The sequence below is a fragment of the Enhydra lutris genome, unplaced genomic scaffold (assembly GCF_002288905.1).
Source record: "Enhydra lutris kenyoni isolate GAN:26980312 unplaced genomic scaffold, ASM228890v2 scaffoldscaffold9, whole genome shotgun sequence".
Lineage (NCBI taxonomy): Eukaryota > Metazoa > Chordata > Mammalia > Carnivora > Mustelidae > Enhydra > Enhydra lutris.
This window is the reverse complement of record NW_019154093.1, coordinates 796,053-812,519: the sequence shown is the minus strand read 5'-3', so window position 1 is coordinate 812,519 and position 16,467 is coordinate 796,053. Positions and strand designations below refer to the sequence as shown.

The 16,467-nt window shown below is 47.5% G+C and overlaps 1 protein-coding gene across 1 annotated transcript in view; it reads left to right on the top strand.

Moving 5' to 3' along the window:
- Positions 1-381: 381 nt before the first annotated feature.
- The window catches only part of LOC111143220 (platelet activating factor receptor), a 37,069-nt gene continuing 20,983 nt past the window's right edge, over positions 382-16,467 (top strand). Inside the window, exons 1-2 of the mRNA XM_022496794.1 lie at positions 382-494; positions 12,640-12,717. The gene's annotated coding sequence lies outside the window, so the exon portion shown is untranslated. The remainder of the gene's footprint in view (positions 495-12,639; positions 12,718-16,467) is intronic.

Sequence of the window (16,467 nt, the reverse complement as noted above, 5' to 3'; positions counted from 1 at the left end):
CCTCAGGCTGGGGGCTCCTGGGCAGGCTTGGAACCTTGTCTAGGTCAGTGCTCATCTCCCCCTCAGACAAGGGACTCAGTTTCTCTGCCAGCCTAAGCCCAACACTTAACTGCCAGAGAGGCTCCATATCAGAGGGACCAGCCGAGAGTTGCCGGCTGAGCTAACGCGCCGGGAGACTCTCTGGCTAGGTGTGGGTATTCCCAGTGACTTCAGGGTGGGGCCCTCGCCCACGGACCTGGCCTCCTTGCCTTATGTCCTGCCCAGCAGAGCCCGCAGGCAGACCTCCCCTAATTCTTCATTCGGCTGTTGACTGGGGATTGGAGCATAAAGTGAGTCACACCCCTGGGTCTGGGCCTGCCTTCTGCTTCTTTCCTATTCTCTACCCCAGTTCCTGAGTCTTCTGAGAAGCTGACCAGGAAACATGCTCTCAGTGGCCCCCATCTCTCCCTCAGCCTGCTGCCATCCCTTAGACCACTGTTTCTGCTGTTTCTCAGGTAAGATTCTGATGGCCTGGGTGCGAGGGTCAGTTTGGCTGCTTTGTCTAGCTGCCCCATAGAATCCTTAAGGCTGGTCAGGCCCTGGAGGGGTCCACAGACCTGGGTTATGTCTGACTTTCCTCCCACCAGCACACTCCCACAGACATACAACCCTCCTTCGTCACCACAGACTTAGCACACATCCTTCTACTCCTCACAGACACTTAACACGCAACCACCACCAGACACAGCACTCACATACGGCACACGGAACACCCCCTCAGCACCCATGGACATAGTTCATGGCCCTTCGCAAATACCTAACACACAACAGACCCTTGACATCTACAAGAGAAACCATGACCTTTCACTACACACAATGTACAAACTGTCACGACAACATGCTGTCCCCTCATGTGATGTGTATTGTCACCCACGGGATGAAACACAATCTTTACAGACAGACGACACACTTGGGGGCTGGCAGACACGACATAAACCTTCGAAGGACACAGAAAGCCAGACAGGAAAGACCCTCAGCTCACTTTCTGCAAACAAACCTCCTCCACACAGACACACAAACACCTGCCCTACACACACACACACACACACACACACACACACAGAGGCAACCACAGGTACGTATCACAGAAACTCTCCTCACCCTTAAACCGGTCCCCAAGACCTTCGGGTGCTGCTGCTCAGTGGGGACAGGGGCTGGGGTCCTGTCAGCAGCACCATCCCCACTTCTCACTTCCCACCTCAGGTCCTGCTTGCGTGTCAGGGATGGAGGATGGGGGGGTGCAGACAGAAGAAGTGCTAGGGGTCCTGGCCATAGCATGGAGCATGACGAGAGATGCCACTGTCCTAAAGGGCTGACTCCCGCTTCCTAATGGTCCCAGGACTCAGCTCAGCCTGGGAATGAGAAAACCTGGCTAGCATTCATCCCATGACCACTGTGGGCCAGAGATCCCACTCCATGCTTGGACAAGCATTATCTTATTGAATGATGCACTCATTACCTTTAACAAGTAGATGCTGTTATCCTCATTTTATAGCTATGTTTTGATAGATGCTTAGAGAGGTTAAGAAACTTGCCCAGTATGCCATGGCCAGGAGACAGCAATGGAATTTAGATATAGGTACATCTGACCCCAGAGTCCACCTCTCTTTAATTTATTATTATTTTTTTAGAGTGGGAGGGAGAGGGACAGAGGGAGAGGGAGAGAATCCCAAGCATGCCTAGTGCAGAGCCTGATGCAGGGCTCAATCTCATGACCATGAGATCATGACTTGAGCAGAAATCAAGCTTAACCCACTGAGCCACTCAGGTGCCCCCTCTTTAATTAATTTTTAATTAACTTTTTATTGTTTAAAGAGGTAGCAAGTAAGCAAGTAAAGAGTTCCATAGCCCTGGCCATATCCCTGAGGCTTCCTTCTGGGCCCAATGAGGTGACCCTCTTACAAGCTGGGGGAGGGGAGCAGGTGTGCTGTGGCAGGTGGGCCCAGGCTGGAGAGGGAGCAGGTGGGGACTCAGCCTGATCAGGGGAGGGAGAAGGTGTAGGAGAAGAGGGAGGAGAATGGGGACTAGCTTCGAGGCACTGTCCTCTACAGACCTAATACCCTTGGGAGGTTGGGGTTGTGGGCCTCACTTTACAGACAAGGGTCTCAGGCTCAGGGGGCCTGGCTGTTGAGTGGCAGGGGGGGATTCAAACTCCCAAAGTTTGAGGGAGGATGAATAAGAGAGAGAGTGCGCACACATGAGCCAGAGAGAGTCAGAGAGGGAAACTGAGGTTGTGGTAAAGAGGAAGAGAGGGTTCTGGGCTGCCAGGTGTGGGGGCTGGCATCCCAGAGAGGGGTCTCAAGGAACCTCCTGCTCAAGTTAGTTTTTGGCTCTCAGGGGCCTCTGGTTTTGTGATAACCTCCTTCCCCTACGCATGACACTTTTTCTAGTCTGTTCCTTTGTGATATATGTCTGTCCTCATGCTTATACTCTCTGTCTTAGTTACTGGAACTTTCCAGTAAAACTCCATATACGATGTGGCATGTCTCTCGACTTACATATATAAATATGACAAATGCCTGTGTACCCACCACCGATTAAACAGGACGTACTGGTGTAATGGAAGCCTCCTGTGTCCCTCACCAGTCCTGCCCTCTCCCTTCTCCCCAGAGCCAATCATATCCTGGATTTGCTTTTATATATCGATGCATATATATTGTGTTCACCAGCAGTGATCAGGTTTTAAGAAATAACAGCATGCTGTGTTTATCCCTCTTCAGCTTGCTTTCTTCATTTAGCATTATGTTTATAGTTCATGTTATTACATGTGGCTCTGTCCATTTTAACATATGTGTAGGATTACATTGCAGAAATATACAAATGTATGTTTCCTTGTATTACTATTAATAATTAATATTATAAGCATATATAAATATAATATAATAAATAAAATATCTATTATATGGATATAATTATAATTAACAATTAATAAAATATTAATATTTCCAGTGTGTACCTAGGAAGGATGTGCACATTTTCAATTTTCTTATGAAATTAATTTCCAAAGTGGTGATGCCATGTGTATTATCTTTTTTAGTAGTGTGATAACAATTTCCATTGTTTTACATCCTCCCAAGGACTTAGAATTGCCAGACTTTAATTTTTTCTGATCTGGTATTTGGTTTTTTTAATTTGAACTGATTTTCCAAAATGTTGATCAGATTTTTATGTTTCTTAGCCATTCAGGCTTTTTCTTCTGTGAATTGCCTACTCCTTTCTTTCTTTTTTTTTTTTTAAAGATTTTATTTATTTATTTGACAGAGAGAGATCACAAGTAGATGGAGAGGCAGGCAGAGAGAGAGAGAGAGAGAGAGGGAAGCAGGCTCCCTGCTGAGCAAAGAGCCTGACGCGGGACTCGATCCCAGGATCCTGGAATCGAGCCCCATATTGGGCTCCTTATTTGGTGGGGAGTCTGCTTCTCCCTCTGACCTTCCCCCCTCATGCTCTCTCTCTCTCTCTCTCTCTCACTTTCTCTCCCAAATAAGTAAATAAAATCTTAAGAAAACATATTATGTTGCAAATTCCTTGGTATATGTGTTGCAAATATTCTTTCCTGATCTGTGATTTCTCTCCTCCTCTTTTTTTTTTAAAGATTTTATTTATTTGATAGAGAGAAAGAGATCACAATTAGGCAGAGAAGCAGGCAGAGAGAGAGGCGGAAGCAAGCTCCCTGCTGAGCGGAGAGCCCGATGCGGGGGGCTCGATCCCAGGACCCTGAGATCATGACCTGAGCTGAAGGTAGAGGCTTAACCCACTGAGCCACCCAGGCGCCCCTCTCCTCCTCTTTTTATCACATCTTTTGATGTACACGGTTTTAAACCATATGTGGTCAGATTTATCCAATATTTTTTCGTTATTTATAATTTTTGTGTCTTAATTTTAGAAAATTCCCCCGACCCTTATAAAGATATTGTCCTCTATTTTCTTCCAAAACTCTTTGTATTTTGCTTTCCATAGTTAGGTCTTTATGCCTGTTAGTGTGAGGTGGTGATCTAATTTCATTATTATTTTTCCCCTAGTGAATAGCCAATGATTTACACCAATATCTACTCTTCTTTTATTGATCCATAATGGTAACCCTGTCATATGTCTCAAGTTTCCATATGTGTGCTCTCTATTTCCGGGACCTCTATTCTGTTTCTTCTCTCGCTTATCCCTCTGTTAATACCAGCCTGTCATAATATTACAACTTTATAATAAGACTTGACATGACAGGGAAAGTCCTATCATTTGTCCTTACTATTCATATATATATATATTTTAAAGATTTTATTTATTTATTTATTTGACAGATAGAGATCACATGTAGGCAGAGAGGCGGGCAGAAAGAGAGAGAGGAGGAAGCAGGCTCCCCACTGAGCAGAGAGACTGACATGGGGCTCGATCCCAGGTCCTGGGTTCAAGCCCCGCATCGGGCTTTCTGCTCAGCAGGGAGCCTGCTTCCTCCTCTCTCTCTGCCTGCCTCTCTGCCTACTTGTGATTTCTCTCTGACAAATAAATAAATAAAATCTTAAAAAAAAAAAAAGAACTCTATTGGGATTTTTCTTTTCAAGTGCTTTACATATGCGATTTCTTTTCTTCTTCCTTCAGCTCTAGTGAGACATAACTGACAAATGCAATTATAAGATATTTAAAGTGTACATCATGGAGGGGCGCCTCGGTGGCTCAATCAGTTAAGCATCTGACTCTTGGTTTCAGCTGAGGTCATGATCTCAGGATCCTGAGATCAAGCCCCACGTTGGGCTTGACACTCACTGTGGAGTCTGCTTGTTCCTCTCCCTCTGCTCCTCCCATCTCTCTCTCTCTCTCTCAAATAAATAAATAAAATCTTAAAAAAAATAAAGCATAAATCATGGTAATTTTGTATATGGATACATTGTGAAAGGATCCCCACTACCTAGTCAATTAACACCTACTGAGATTTTGATTCCACTAGCACTGAATTTATAGATTAAATTGAGAACCTGGGGCGCCTGGGTGGCTCAGTCAGTTAAGCCTCTGCCTTTGGCTCAGGTCATGATCCCAGGGTCCTGGGGTCGAGCCCTGCATAGGACTTCCTGCTCCGTGAGAAGCCTGCTTCTCCCTCTCCCACTCCCCCCTGCTTGTGTTCCCTCTCTCGCTGTGTCTCTCTCTGTCAAATAAATAAATAAAATCTTTAAAAAAATAAATCGAGAACTTATATCTTTATGATATTGACAGTGCCATGAATGAATATGTTCTCTCTATCTGTTCAACTACTTCTTGTTTATTTAGTTTTCAATGATTTTATAATTTCCTCCATCAAGATTTTGCACATCTTTGGCCAAAAAAAAAAAAAAAAAAATTGCCAAGATAGGTTTCTTGCTATTACAAATTGTGTTTTCTTAAAAATGAGATTTTATGGGGGCATTTGGGTGGCGCAGCTGGTTGCGTGTCTGACTCTTGATCTCAGCTCAGGTCTTGATTGCAGGGTTGTGAGTTCAAGCCCCACACTGGGCTCCATGCTGGGTGTGGAGCCCACTTAAAAAAAATGACATTATATGTTGATTGTTTGTTTATAGGTACATGATTGATTTTTATATATTGATTTTGTGTTCAGAAATCTTGTGGAAGGTTTTTGTTTTCCTTTGCAAACAATCACAGTGCCTGTGAAAATGACGGTTTTGCCTGTGCTTTCAATCTTCATCACCTTTTAAAAAATATTTCATATTCCTCATAACAGAGTAAGCTACTCATGATGATTCTCATGTTGCAGATTAGGAAACTGAAGCTTGAAGAATAACTTGGCTTCTCAAGTTCACCCAGAGAGTTGGTGGCAGTCAAGTTGTGAACTCTAGTGTCCCTGATTCTAACGCCCATGCTCTTCTCCCCGTGAGACCCTTCCTCCCACATCAGCCTCCATTACAGATGAGGAAGAGACTGCTCACAGAAGCGAGGTGTCTGCATTACTCTGAGGGCAGGACAGATTGAGAGAGAAGAAGGAAGTTGACAAAACCTCTTGACAACTGTGCAGGACTGGATTAGCATATAGGGAAACTGGGTCCTAATTCCAGCTCTGCCACTGACCAGCCATGATACCTCGGATAAGTCACTCACTCTCTCTAACCTCATTCACTGGTCCAATAAGCTTTATCAAGGAGCACCTGCAATGCATCAGGCTGTGTTCTAAGATAATGGGATACGATAATAAACAAATAAATTCCTGCTCTCAAGGAACTTACAATTTCGTTGGAAGATAGTTAATGAGCAAAGTAAATAACTAAAATATATGGTGTGTTACGGAAGTGCTGTGGAGAAGAAGTAGGAGCTGAGGTCAAGTCTTACTGGGCATTGTGGGCATTTTAAAAGATGTTGGCTTTTTTTCTTTTCTTTCTTTCTTTTTTTTTTTTTAAGATTTTATTTATTTATTTGAGAGAGAGAGAGAGTGCATGCACACAAGCGGGGAGAGGGGCAGAGAGAGAAGCAGGCTCTCCACTGTGCAGGGAGAGTGACTTGGGGCTCGATCCCAGGACCCTGGGATCATGACCTGAGCCGAAGGCAGAGGCTTTAACCCATTGAGTCACCCAGGCGCCCCTACTTGCTGTATTTAATTTATCCCTTTAGTTACATATAGCAATTTATTATTTTGTACGTTTTGCTTTTTTATGCTCCCAAATCTAATGAAACAAATTTATTCCAATTTTTTATGTGCCTTGCTGATGCCAGAGTCTTTATTGTTCTTATTCTTCTCTGTCACTCAGCAGCGTTTTCCAGGTTACATCATTTTCACTTTCATGTACATTGTATGAGACCCAGCGCCTGACACCCTAATAAGATGCCGTCATGGAAAAATTACATCCCAGGACACCACTGTCTGTTATGTAACATTGGGACAGTTTTTTTTCACCCCACTGTTGTTCTGATCTCTAAAATCCAAACAATGGCTGGACCGCTCTAAAAGACAGGCGACAACACCCCCCCTTATAAAAGATTGAAAAAATTTACTGGTATAATGGATCCCACGGACCACCAGCCAGCCTCAACAATTGTCAATCCATTTTTCCACTGAGGTATGTCCTGTATTATTTTGAAGCAAATCCCAAGTATGTAATTTTATCTGTAAATATTTTGTATGTGTCTCTAAAAGGTAAGAATTCTTTTTAAGATAACTGTGAGCAAGGAACACTAATTGCTTAATCTAATTGAGTACCTGATAAATGTTAAAATTTCTGATTGTCTCATAAGCTTGCTTGCTTTCTCTCTCTCTCCCTTCCTTCCTTCCTTCCTCTCTTTCTCCCTTTGTCTCTCTCTCTCTTTGTCCCTCTCTCTTTGTCCCCCCCTTTTACAGTTTGTTTGAATCAAGATCCAAAAAAGGCTCAAACATAGCAACTCGTTGCTGTATTTCTTAATTCTCATTTAATCCATAGGTTTTTCCATCATCCTTCTTCTCCCTTAAAATTTATCTGTTGAAGAAACCAGATTGTTTGTCTTGTGTACTTTCTCTTCGCTGAGTCTGCCGAGTGTATCCCTATGATCTACTCTTTGGCTGTATTTCCTGTAAACTGGGGGTTGAACTTGCTCCTTCTACTCCCTTGCCAATACTCTTTCATAGGTCATGGTGTGATTTGGGTGTGTTCAAACACCAACTTTATTAGAAAGGTTTTCTTTTTTTTAAAGATTTTATTTATTTATTTGAGAGAGAGAGAGAGAAGGAGAGGGGAATCACAAACAGGGAGTAGGGGAAGAGGAGAGGGAGAGGCAGGCTTCCCACTGTGTAGGGAGCCCCGATGTGGGACTCGATCTCAGGACCCTGGGATCATGACCTGAGCTGAAGGCAGACGCTTAACTGACTGAGCCACCCAGGTGCCCCCTAGAAAGGTGTTTTTTTTTTTTTTAAATATTTTGTTTATTTATTTGACAGAGAGATCACCAGTAGGCAGAGAGGCAGGCAGAGAGAGGGGCAGAGGCAGGCTTCCCGTTGAGCAGAGAGCCCGATGTGGGGCTCGATCCCAGGACCCTGGGATCATGACCTGAGCCGAAGGCAGAGGCTTAACCCACTGAGACACCCAGGTGCCCCTAGAAAGGTTTTTAAACAGACAAAAAAAGAGGCAGAAGAGTATAATAAATCCCTATACGCCTGTATTTATTTCCAATAGCTGCTGTCATAAATGACCACAAGCTTAGTGGCTTGAGACAATGCACATATATTTTCTTGCAGTTCTGGAGGCCAAAAGTCCAAAATCGGTATCAGTGGGGAAGGAGTCCGCTGGACTGTGCTCCCTGCAGAGGCTCCAGGACCGAATCTGCTCCTCCCCTTTTCAGTGTCTGATGGCTGCTGGAACTCCTGGCTTGTGGCCATGTCATTCTGCCTCTGTGGCCACACTGCCTTCTCCTCTTTTGTCTGTAATCAAATTTTTCTTGACTTCTCCCTCTCTTTTTTAAAGATTTATTTATTTATCCGAGGGAGAGAGAGAGAGAAAGACAGAGGGGGCAGGCACCCATGGGCAGGGGGAGGGAAGATGGAGGGAATCCTCAAGCAGTTTCCTTGCTGAGCAGCAGCTGGACGCGGGGCTCAATCCCACAACCCCAAGATCATGACCCAGCTGAAATCAAGAGTCTGAGGCTTAACTGACTGAGTCACCCAGGCACCTCTTGGCTTCTTATTCCCATACTCGTGATCACATTAAGTCTCACTTGTATTATCTAGGATAATCTCCCCATTTTAGGAACATTGATTTAACCACACCCGTAAAACATTTGCCATATAAAGTAACATCTACAGGCTCCAAGGACTGGGACCCGATACATTTGAGAGCCATTATTCAGCTGCTACAACACCCATCACCTCGATTTAATATTTTGCTCCATGATTTCCCTCCTGTCCTTCCTTCCATTTTTCCATCCTTCCTTCCTTTTTTCCATCCTTCCTTCTCCTTTCTCTTTCCCCCATTCCCACCCTTTCCGTTGCCTTTTCTTTCTCTTTCTCCTTATTTTGCCGTAATAGTTTAAAGAAATTCCTCGTAAACGTCATCTCTAGATATTTCCATATATATGGATAGTTGTTTATATAAGCACACCACTCTTATCACTTCATACAATTAACAATAATTCCTTAGAATCATCTAAAATTCTGTCCATATTAAATTCTCCCTGATTTTCTCAACTATGTCTGTCCTGGATATTGTCTGTTTTCCCCTCCAGATCCCCTAACCACCCTTCTCAACCCTACTCTGTGCTCCTGGAGGCTGATCCGTACGGACTATATACCCATGTCCCTTGCTTCTGGTTGAACTCAGCCAAGGGCACGCGCCAGTAAGACATCAGAGGGTGGAAGGAGGAGAGATCTGGGTATTTATTTCCCAGTTCCCTCTCACCAGCTCAAAGGGGACTGTGGCAACTTCCTAACCAAGGTCACACCTCCTGACAGGCAGCCCTGTCTAAATAGCTATTCTTCCAGGAACTAACCCCTCCCTTGAACCTTTCAGATGATAAGAGCGCCGCTCTTGGCAGCCTTGGTGTACTACACTATTCCTTGTGGTTCTCCAGCCCTGCCCTCACCTCTGTTAAGGACTCCCTTTGTCCTCAGATCACCCATTTGAAAGTGCATCTCTTTTCAGGGCCCTAAATGATACATATGTCTTTTTTTTTTTTTTTTTTTTTTTTTTTTTTACATTTTTCTTGTTCCCATTTATTCCCACTTCAGCACAGTGGTTAAGATCTAGAGTGGGCTATGAAGCCTGATTATCTAGGTTCAAATCCTAGTTTGCCAAGTATATGCTGTGTGGCTTTGGACAAGCTACTCAGTTTCTCTATGCCTCAATTTCCTTGTCTCTAAATTGGACCTAATAATAAATACACCGACTTAACAGGAATTGTAAAGCAATTACATAGGGTGCAATGGCCAGAAACACAATAAATGCCCCCCACGTGTTAAATAGCTTGTGATTATTGTGGTTAGCACTTTTCTTATTCCTTGAACGCATTCCTCTTGAATCCCTTTCCACTGTGTTCTTGTGTGGGTGTGAATTTTTTGTTGTTTTTTAGTCCTTCATTCTGTAATAATCATAGATTTGTGAGAAGTTGCAGACTTCTCATGAATCTATGAATTACACTGAGGGAGTTCCTGACTCTTGATTTTGGGGTTGTGAGTTCGAGCCCCACGTTGGATGTAGAGACTACTTAAAAGAAAAAAAAAGTACCCTTACCTAGTTTCCCTCCAGGCTTGATTAGGCTCAGATTTAGGTATATTTTGAGTAGAACTGCCCGAATTTGCTAACAGAATGAATGTGGGTGCGACAGAAAGGAGGAGTAAAACGTTGATAATCTCTGCCTACCTTCCCTGTTTGTTGATCATCTCAAAAGAGGTACTGAAACACGCCTGAACATGTGTAAAGGCCGGTTGGAAAACAGGCTGAACCCAGTAGTCCTGGATTTGAGACAAGTGTCCTTGGAGACTGTGGTCAAATGGGGACTGGTGGAAGGTGGAGCCCCTCCCCCCACCAGGCTGATGTCTCTCATGGAGTGTGGTGACTGGAGGGTAGCTGAGAAGGTGAAGCCAATTTGGGGAAAAAGGATCCGAGCTGGGGAACAGAACTAGGCCCTTAGCTTTTCAGTTCGAAGGTTAAATGCAATGACCATGTTCTCCCGTGTCTCAGGGCACTGAAGACAAGCCTCTAAGGGAGCTGGGGAGGGATGACCAAAATGGGCCTCTTCACAGTCCCTCACAGGAGGCCTGGGCCACACGCTGGGATGTGAGGAGAGTGCCTGGTAGATGAGCATAGAAAAGTGTGAGTGAACAGGCAGGAGGAAGGAAGGGACCGGCGGGTGTGAGTAAGGGGTGACAGCTTTGGGCACTTGAGTGTCTGAGTGTATGTGTGAGTGGAGGGATGTGATTGTGAGTGGGTGTGTTTGCACGATAGTGTGCATTGAGTGTATGTGACTGTGCAAGCATTAGACGTGTAAGAGGTTTGAGCTTTTCTGCCTGTGTGTGATGGGGGTGGAGCTGGGGCGGGGGCAGAATATTGGCTCTAGTCCTTCAGGGCTCAGGTACATGTTAAAAGTGATTTGGGGGCGCCTGGGTGGGTTGGTCAGTTAGGTGGACACCTAACTCTTGCTCTCAGCTCAGGTCTTGATCTCAGCATTGTGAGTTCAAGCCCTGTATTGGGGTCTTAAAACTTAAAAAAAAAAAAAAGTGATTTGCCTTTTGAGATACATTTTTGTCAGTAGTGGGACCCCATTCAGCAGGAGGGGGCTAGCCCAGACATGCAGGGCAGAGCCGAGGCTGACCCCTGAACTGGGGGGGGTGTCAGGACTCTCTACCCCTGACTCAGCTTTGTACCTGCCTTGCACTGGGACCTGCTAGACCCCTTCCCTCTCTGCGTAGAAGGGAGTGGAACTGGCTGACACGTGAACACCTCGCTTTCGGAGCCACTGTTTCCAACAGTGCTTGGTGTCAGGTGGTGCTTAATCAATGTTTACTCGCTGAATGAAAGAGTCAGTCAATGGACTGGAAGCTGAGGTGGGGGGCTCTGGCCCCTCCAGCACTGAGGCACACACACCAAGCCTCCCGACAACTTTCTCCCACTCGCACTCCCTTACATTCATGAAATCACCTGCCTTCACCCACTCCATTGCCACCTCCCCCCTTATTCACCCTCACTCACTCCTGGGGCCTCACAGGATGGCCACGCTCCTGCCTGGGGTCTTCTGATGCCTGATGTCCCCCACAGTGCCCGTGACTTACTGTTCCCACGGGATCCCCAGTCTCCTTGCTTCTGTGTGACCAGGGCTGTCCAGCCCAGTCACCCGCAGACCACGGCATCTCTTCTAAGCTCCTCCCTTCTCATCCTTTTCTTTTTTTTTTCTTCTTCCTCTTCTTTTTTTTTTTTTTTAATTTTATTTATTTGTTTGAGAGAAAGAGAGAGAGCACAAATTGGGAGAGGCAGAGGGAGAAGCAGGCTGCCCGCTGAGCAGGGAGCCTGATGCGGGGCTGGATCCCAGGACCCTGGATCATTACCTGGGCTGAGGGCAGACACTTAACTGACTGAGCTACCCAGGTGCCCCCTCTTCTCATCTTTTTCACTTTCTCAATGTTTCTCCCTCACTGCCCTCTCTCCTTTTCTTTCATTTTTTCTCTCATGCCCATACACAAACACACACACCAGGCACACACTCACGGCCTCATTGTGTTTGCTTCTAATTTCCTTGGTTTCTGGCCTCCGGTCTCCTCATTCCTCTCATGCTCTCTGTCTGTGTTTACATCTGTCTTTCTCCATGTGCCTTTCTCCCCCATCTCGCACTGCCTTCCTGGCTGTCCCCCTCTCTCCCTCTCTTGATGTCTCCTCTCTTTTCTCTTTTCCTTGCTTTCGTGCTCAATCCCTCTCTCTCTCTCTCTCTCTGTCTCTCTTGAGACTGTCTGCTCTGAATTTCTGCTTTCTCTCTTGTATCCCAGCTGCCTGGCCTGCCCATTGCCCAGCTGGCCCCTGGCTCTGGGGGAACCCTCTGACCAGTGGTCAGGGCCCGGCCACCCAGCTTGGAAGTTCTTGGTGCCACCCATTGGAGGAGCCCCAGGGTCACGGCATTTCCTCCCTGTGGGTGACTTGGCAGTGGTATGCTCTGTTTCCTCACTTCTGCAATTTCCAGATAGCACTGAGGCTGGGTCTGCAGACAGACGGACATTGAGATCCTGCTGCTGTGGCCGCTCAGCCTTCCCTGATTCAGGTAAGGTGGGGGGGGGGGTCCCAGCACTGGCTAGGCGAGGAGAAGACGTGTGACAATGTCCTCAGGAGACCAAGGTTGTGCCCCTCACCTGCACCTGAGCGAAGGGATGACTCTGTTCTGAAGGGACTGTTTTGGCATTTTCCTCAGGTCCTGGGTCTCGTGTTTAGAAAGGATTCCTCGTGACCAAACTTGCCAGGAGACGCAGCTCCCCACTTTGGTTGTCTGAGGCCAGGGCCGTGCTGAAAGTGACCCCAGAGACCTCACGGGGTGCTGACAATGGTGATGGGGGGGCTATCTAGGACTCAGGAGCTGAATGCCATCTGCTTGACTAGCTACATGTGGTCTCTTGGCCCAGTCATGCTCCTTCTGTGGCTCAGTCTCCCGCATTGTCGATGGGGATAAGAAGTTCGGGGTCTGGTACAGGGCGGGGTTCTGAGGAGCTCATGCGGTGCCAAGTGTTCCTGAGGGGTGATGAAAATAACCAGGTTATTGGTACCAAGGGCCTGGTGTGCAGCAGGTTTCCTCCAGCATGTCCCAGCAGGGGAGGGACAGGGCACAGGGTGGTGGTCTCTCCTTGTCCCTGGCTGTCAAGAGGTTCAGGTGTACCACGGTCGCTGTCTAGACACTTGTCCCCCTGTGGAGTGAGGCAGTCAGCAGTCTCTCTTTAAGCATCCAGGCAGCTCTGATTTAGCTCTGAGCAGGCAGCTGTGTCCCAGGTACTTGGAGCGTGTGTGTGTGTGTGTGTGTGTGTGTGTGTGTGTGTGTGTGTGTGTAGGTGCTGGGAAAACAACAGAAAGAAATGTTCCACCTTTTAGGTACTGACAATGCAGCCAAAGAAAGAAGTCTGCTCTGGACGTGAGGAAATGGCCCTGGGCCAGAGGTGGGCCCCTTGGGATTGGCCGGATTTTGATATTAGCTCTTGTATAGGGCTGGGACCTCGGCAACTCAGGAGCCTCTCTTTCCGCTTTGGTAGCTGAGGGTTCCAAGTCTTGACCTTTGGGTGTGTGGGGGGATGATGAAGTAAGAGGCCGGGTGGGAAAATGCTTTGTCAGTCGTGAGATGCTGCACAAAGTGAACCAATGTGTTAGTACTGAGGTCGACACCATAACCCTCACTGTAGGTGCCTTAGGGACGAGGAATTTGTGTGGTTCGTTGTTTCATCCTTACCCTTAGCACAGTATTTGGTGAGCAGTCTAATCTTAGACTACGAATTGAACAGACAGATGATAAAGGAATATGTTGTACTTAAAAGAGAATGGACAGCAAGCCAGAGGCCCAGCATCTGGTCCCAGTTCTGCCCCCAATCTTGTTGTCACCATGGGCAAATCTTTTCTCTTCTTTGGGCCTCAGTTTCTCCTTCTGCTCAAGGAAGGTTTGGGCAAGGGATTATGGTCCATGGCGCTAAGGACAAAATCAGCCTCCAGGACTGAGTTCCTGCATCTGATTGGGATCGGGGTGGGGGGTGTGATGAGAGGCTGGGGTCCTTTCTCGTTGTTCTTTTACAGGCCCGTCCTTTTACAGTCCTCCACAGGCCTGTGAACAAGGCCTCGTGGAGGAAAGGGGGTGCTTCTCTCTGTCAGCGGTAGTGCTCCTTCCCCCACCCGCATGAGTTTGGCCTGGGAGGGGGGCACCAGCTGAGCAGCAGTGTGGGAGCTCGCTTTGACTGGTCCTGGGGGAGTGTGTCTGGGTTGGGCCCCCCGGAAGGGCCAATGCTGGGGCCCCAGCACGGCCACCTCCCTGGCCAGCCCCCACTGGGTTCCTTGGCAGAAGTGTGGGTGCGGACAGAAGCTGCTGCTGTGTGTTTGCGTGAGCGTGTGCATGTGTGTCCGTGGCCGTGTGGGTGGTTCTGAGGCGTTGGCCCCGGCCGAAGTCACATGGGCCTGGAACATGACCAAGGTGCAGGAGGGTCTGGTACAGCCCAGCAGTTCCCAGAAGCAGAATCAACAACCAAACCAGCTGCGAAGTCGGTATACCTATCTGCCCTCATGTCTTCAGCCAAGGAGGATCCAAAGGCAGAGTCTCTCTGTGTGTGTGTGTGTGTGTGTGTGTGTGTATGAGAGAGAGAGAGAGAGGGAGAGAGAATAGGTGACGGGAGGACCACTGCTCAGCAGTCCCCCCCCCCTTAGTTCTGTAGGAGGGGAACCCTGAGGGCAGATGGCAGCATGTCAAACACCTGTGCCGGCCCCTTTCTGGTTCGTAAAGTCCATTCCCATTTACCAAGGGCTTTACTGTTGGCAAACCCTTTATCACTCCTACCCATCTTGTTTTCTTTTTACAACAAGGCTTGAATGCTTGGAGTTGCCCTCCCCACACCCTCTGCAGCAATTCTGCCCCCCCCCCCCCCCCCCCCTGCCCGGCCCCTGTGGATTTGTCAGATACAGATCACAAGGCTCAGAGCTGGAAAGAGACTCACTCGCTCAAGGTGGTGGGGGCCATGGCGGAGACCAGAGAACAGATCCTCCTATCCCAAGTCCCGTGGTTTCTCTTCAGCTCCCTCTGGCCGTGGCTGGTTTGGTGCACAGCTGTTTGGTTCACTCATTCATTCATTCAACAAACATTTTCTGAGGGGAGGGGAGGAGCCCACAGTTACTGAGCAATGATTACTTGCATAAACTCCTTCATTCTGCTCTTACGACTACCTGGTGAGGAAGGTTTTCGGATGCTGTTTTGCAAGTGAGGAGAGGGAGATGCTGAGAGCCATAGAACAGCGAAGGAAGACTAGAGCCCCATGTAGATCCTGGTCTGGGGAACCCCAAGGCCCAGACCCTGTGCCCTGTTTTCTCTTGGGGCGGGCCCCGGCTACCCACGAGGGTACCAGCAGGATGCAGGAGTTCTCCGGGCTGGAAGGCGTAGTCCTTTGGTGTGATTCCTGATGTAACGGAGGGGTAAGCCCATAGGAGGAAGTATCTGTCCACTCCCTCCTTCCTGCCCTGGCTTACTTCCCAGAAGCAAGGAGGAGGGAGTGGGAGGGGACTCACAGATACCATCTGGGTATTTGGGAGCTGCAAGGAAAGACCCAGGCCAGGTTTAGGGTCCCCAGACTCCACAGGGATGTCCTAGACCAGCTGAGCAGAGACCAAGTCTTGCCAAGGCCATATATATATCGCTGGGGTCAGGGAAGGGCCCTCTGTGAGAGGGAGATTGGGAAAAATCTGATACCCAGGCTATTCCCACCTCAAGGGCCCTAGACCTTGTCCCTGACCTCTCCTAGACAAGGAATTCCATTTATCCACCCAGAAATGTGCCCGACATGGTGCTAGACTCCTTGTATTCAAAACTGTGGGACGCCCAGAATTCCCCAGAGGACAAGATACTTGCTCCCTCAATTTCCCCCTTAAATTCCTTTGCTTCTTGGAGAAATGGTAGTGAAAGCACTCCAGGAGGGGACTCTTCGAAGAGTATAGCCAGGCCAGGCCCTAAAAGCCAAGCAACAGCGGTGGTCAGAATAGGAGTAACTCATTGACGGGGCATCTTCTCTATGCTGAGCACTTTAAACGTTTACCTGCCTTCAACCTCTGGCTATCCTGTGAGGTCAGTGTTGATATTATTCTCATTTTGTACATGAGGAAAGTAGGACTCACAGAAAAGAAATGATTAAACTGTCGTGTTTGAGAGGACTCAGGAAATCTAAGGGCTGGGAGTGACTGAGGCTGGTGTGTGAGGGTTTGGAAGTAAAGGATGAAGGACAATGTGACTCTGGGTGTGTGTGTGTGTGTGTGTGTGTGTGTGTGTGTGTGTGTGTGTGTGTGT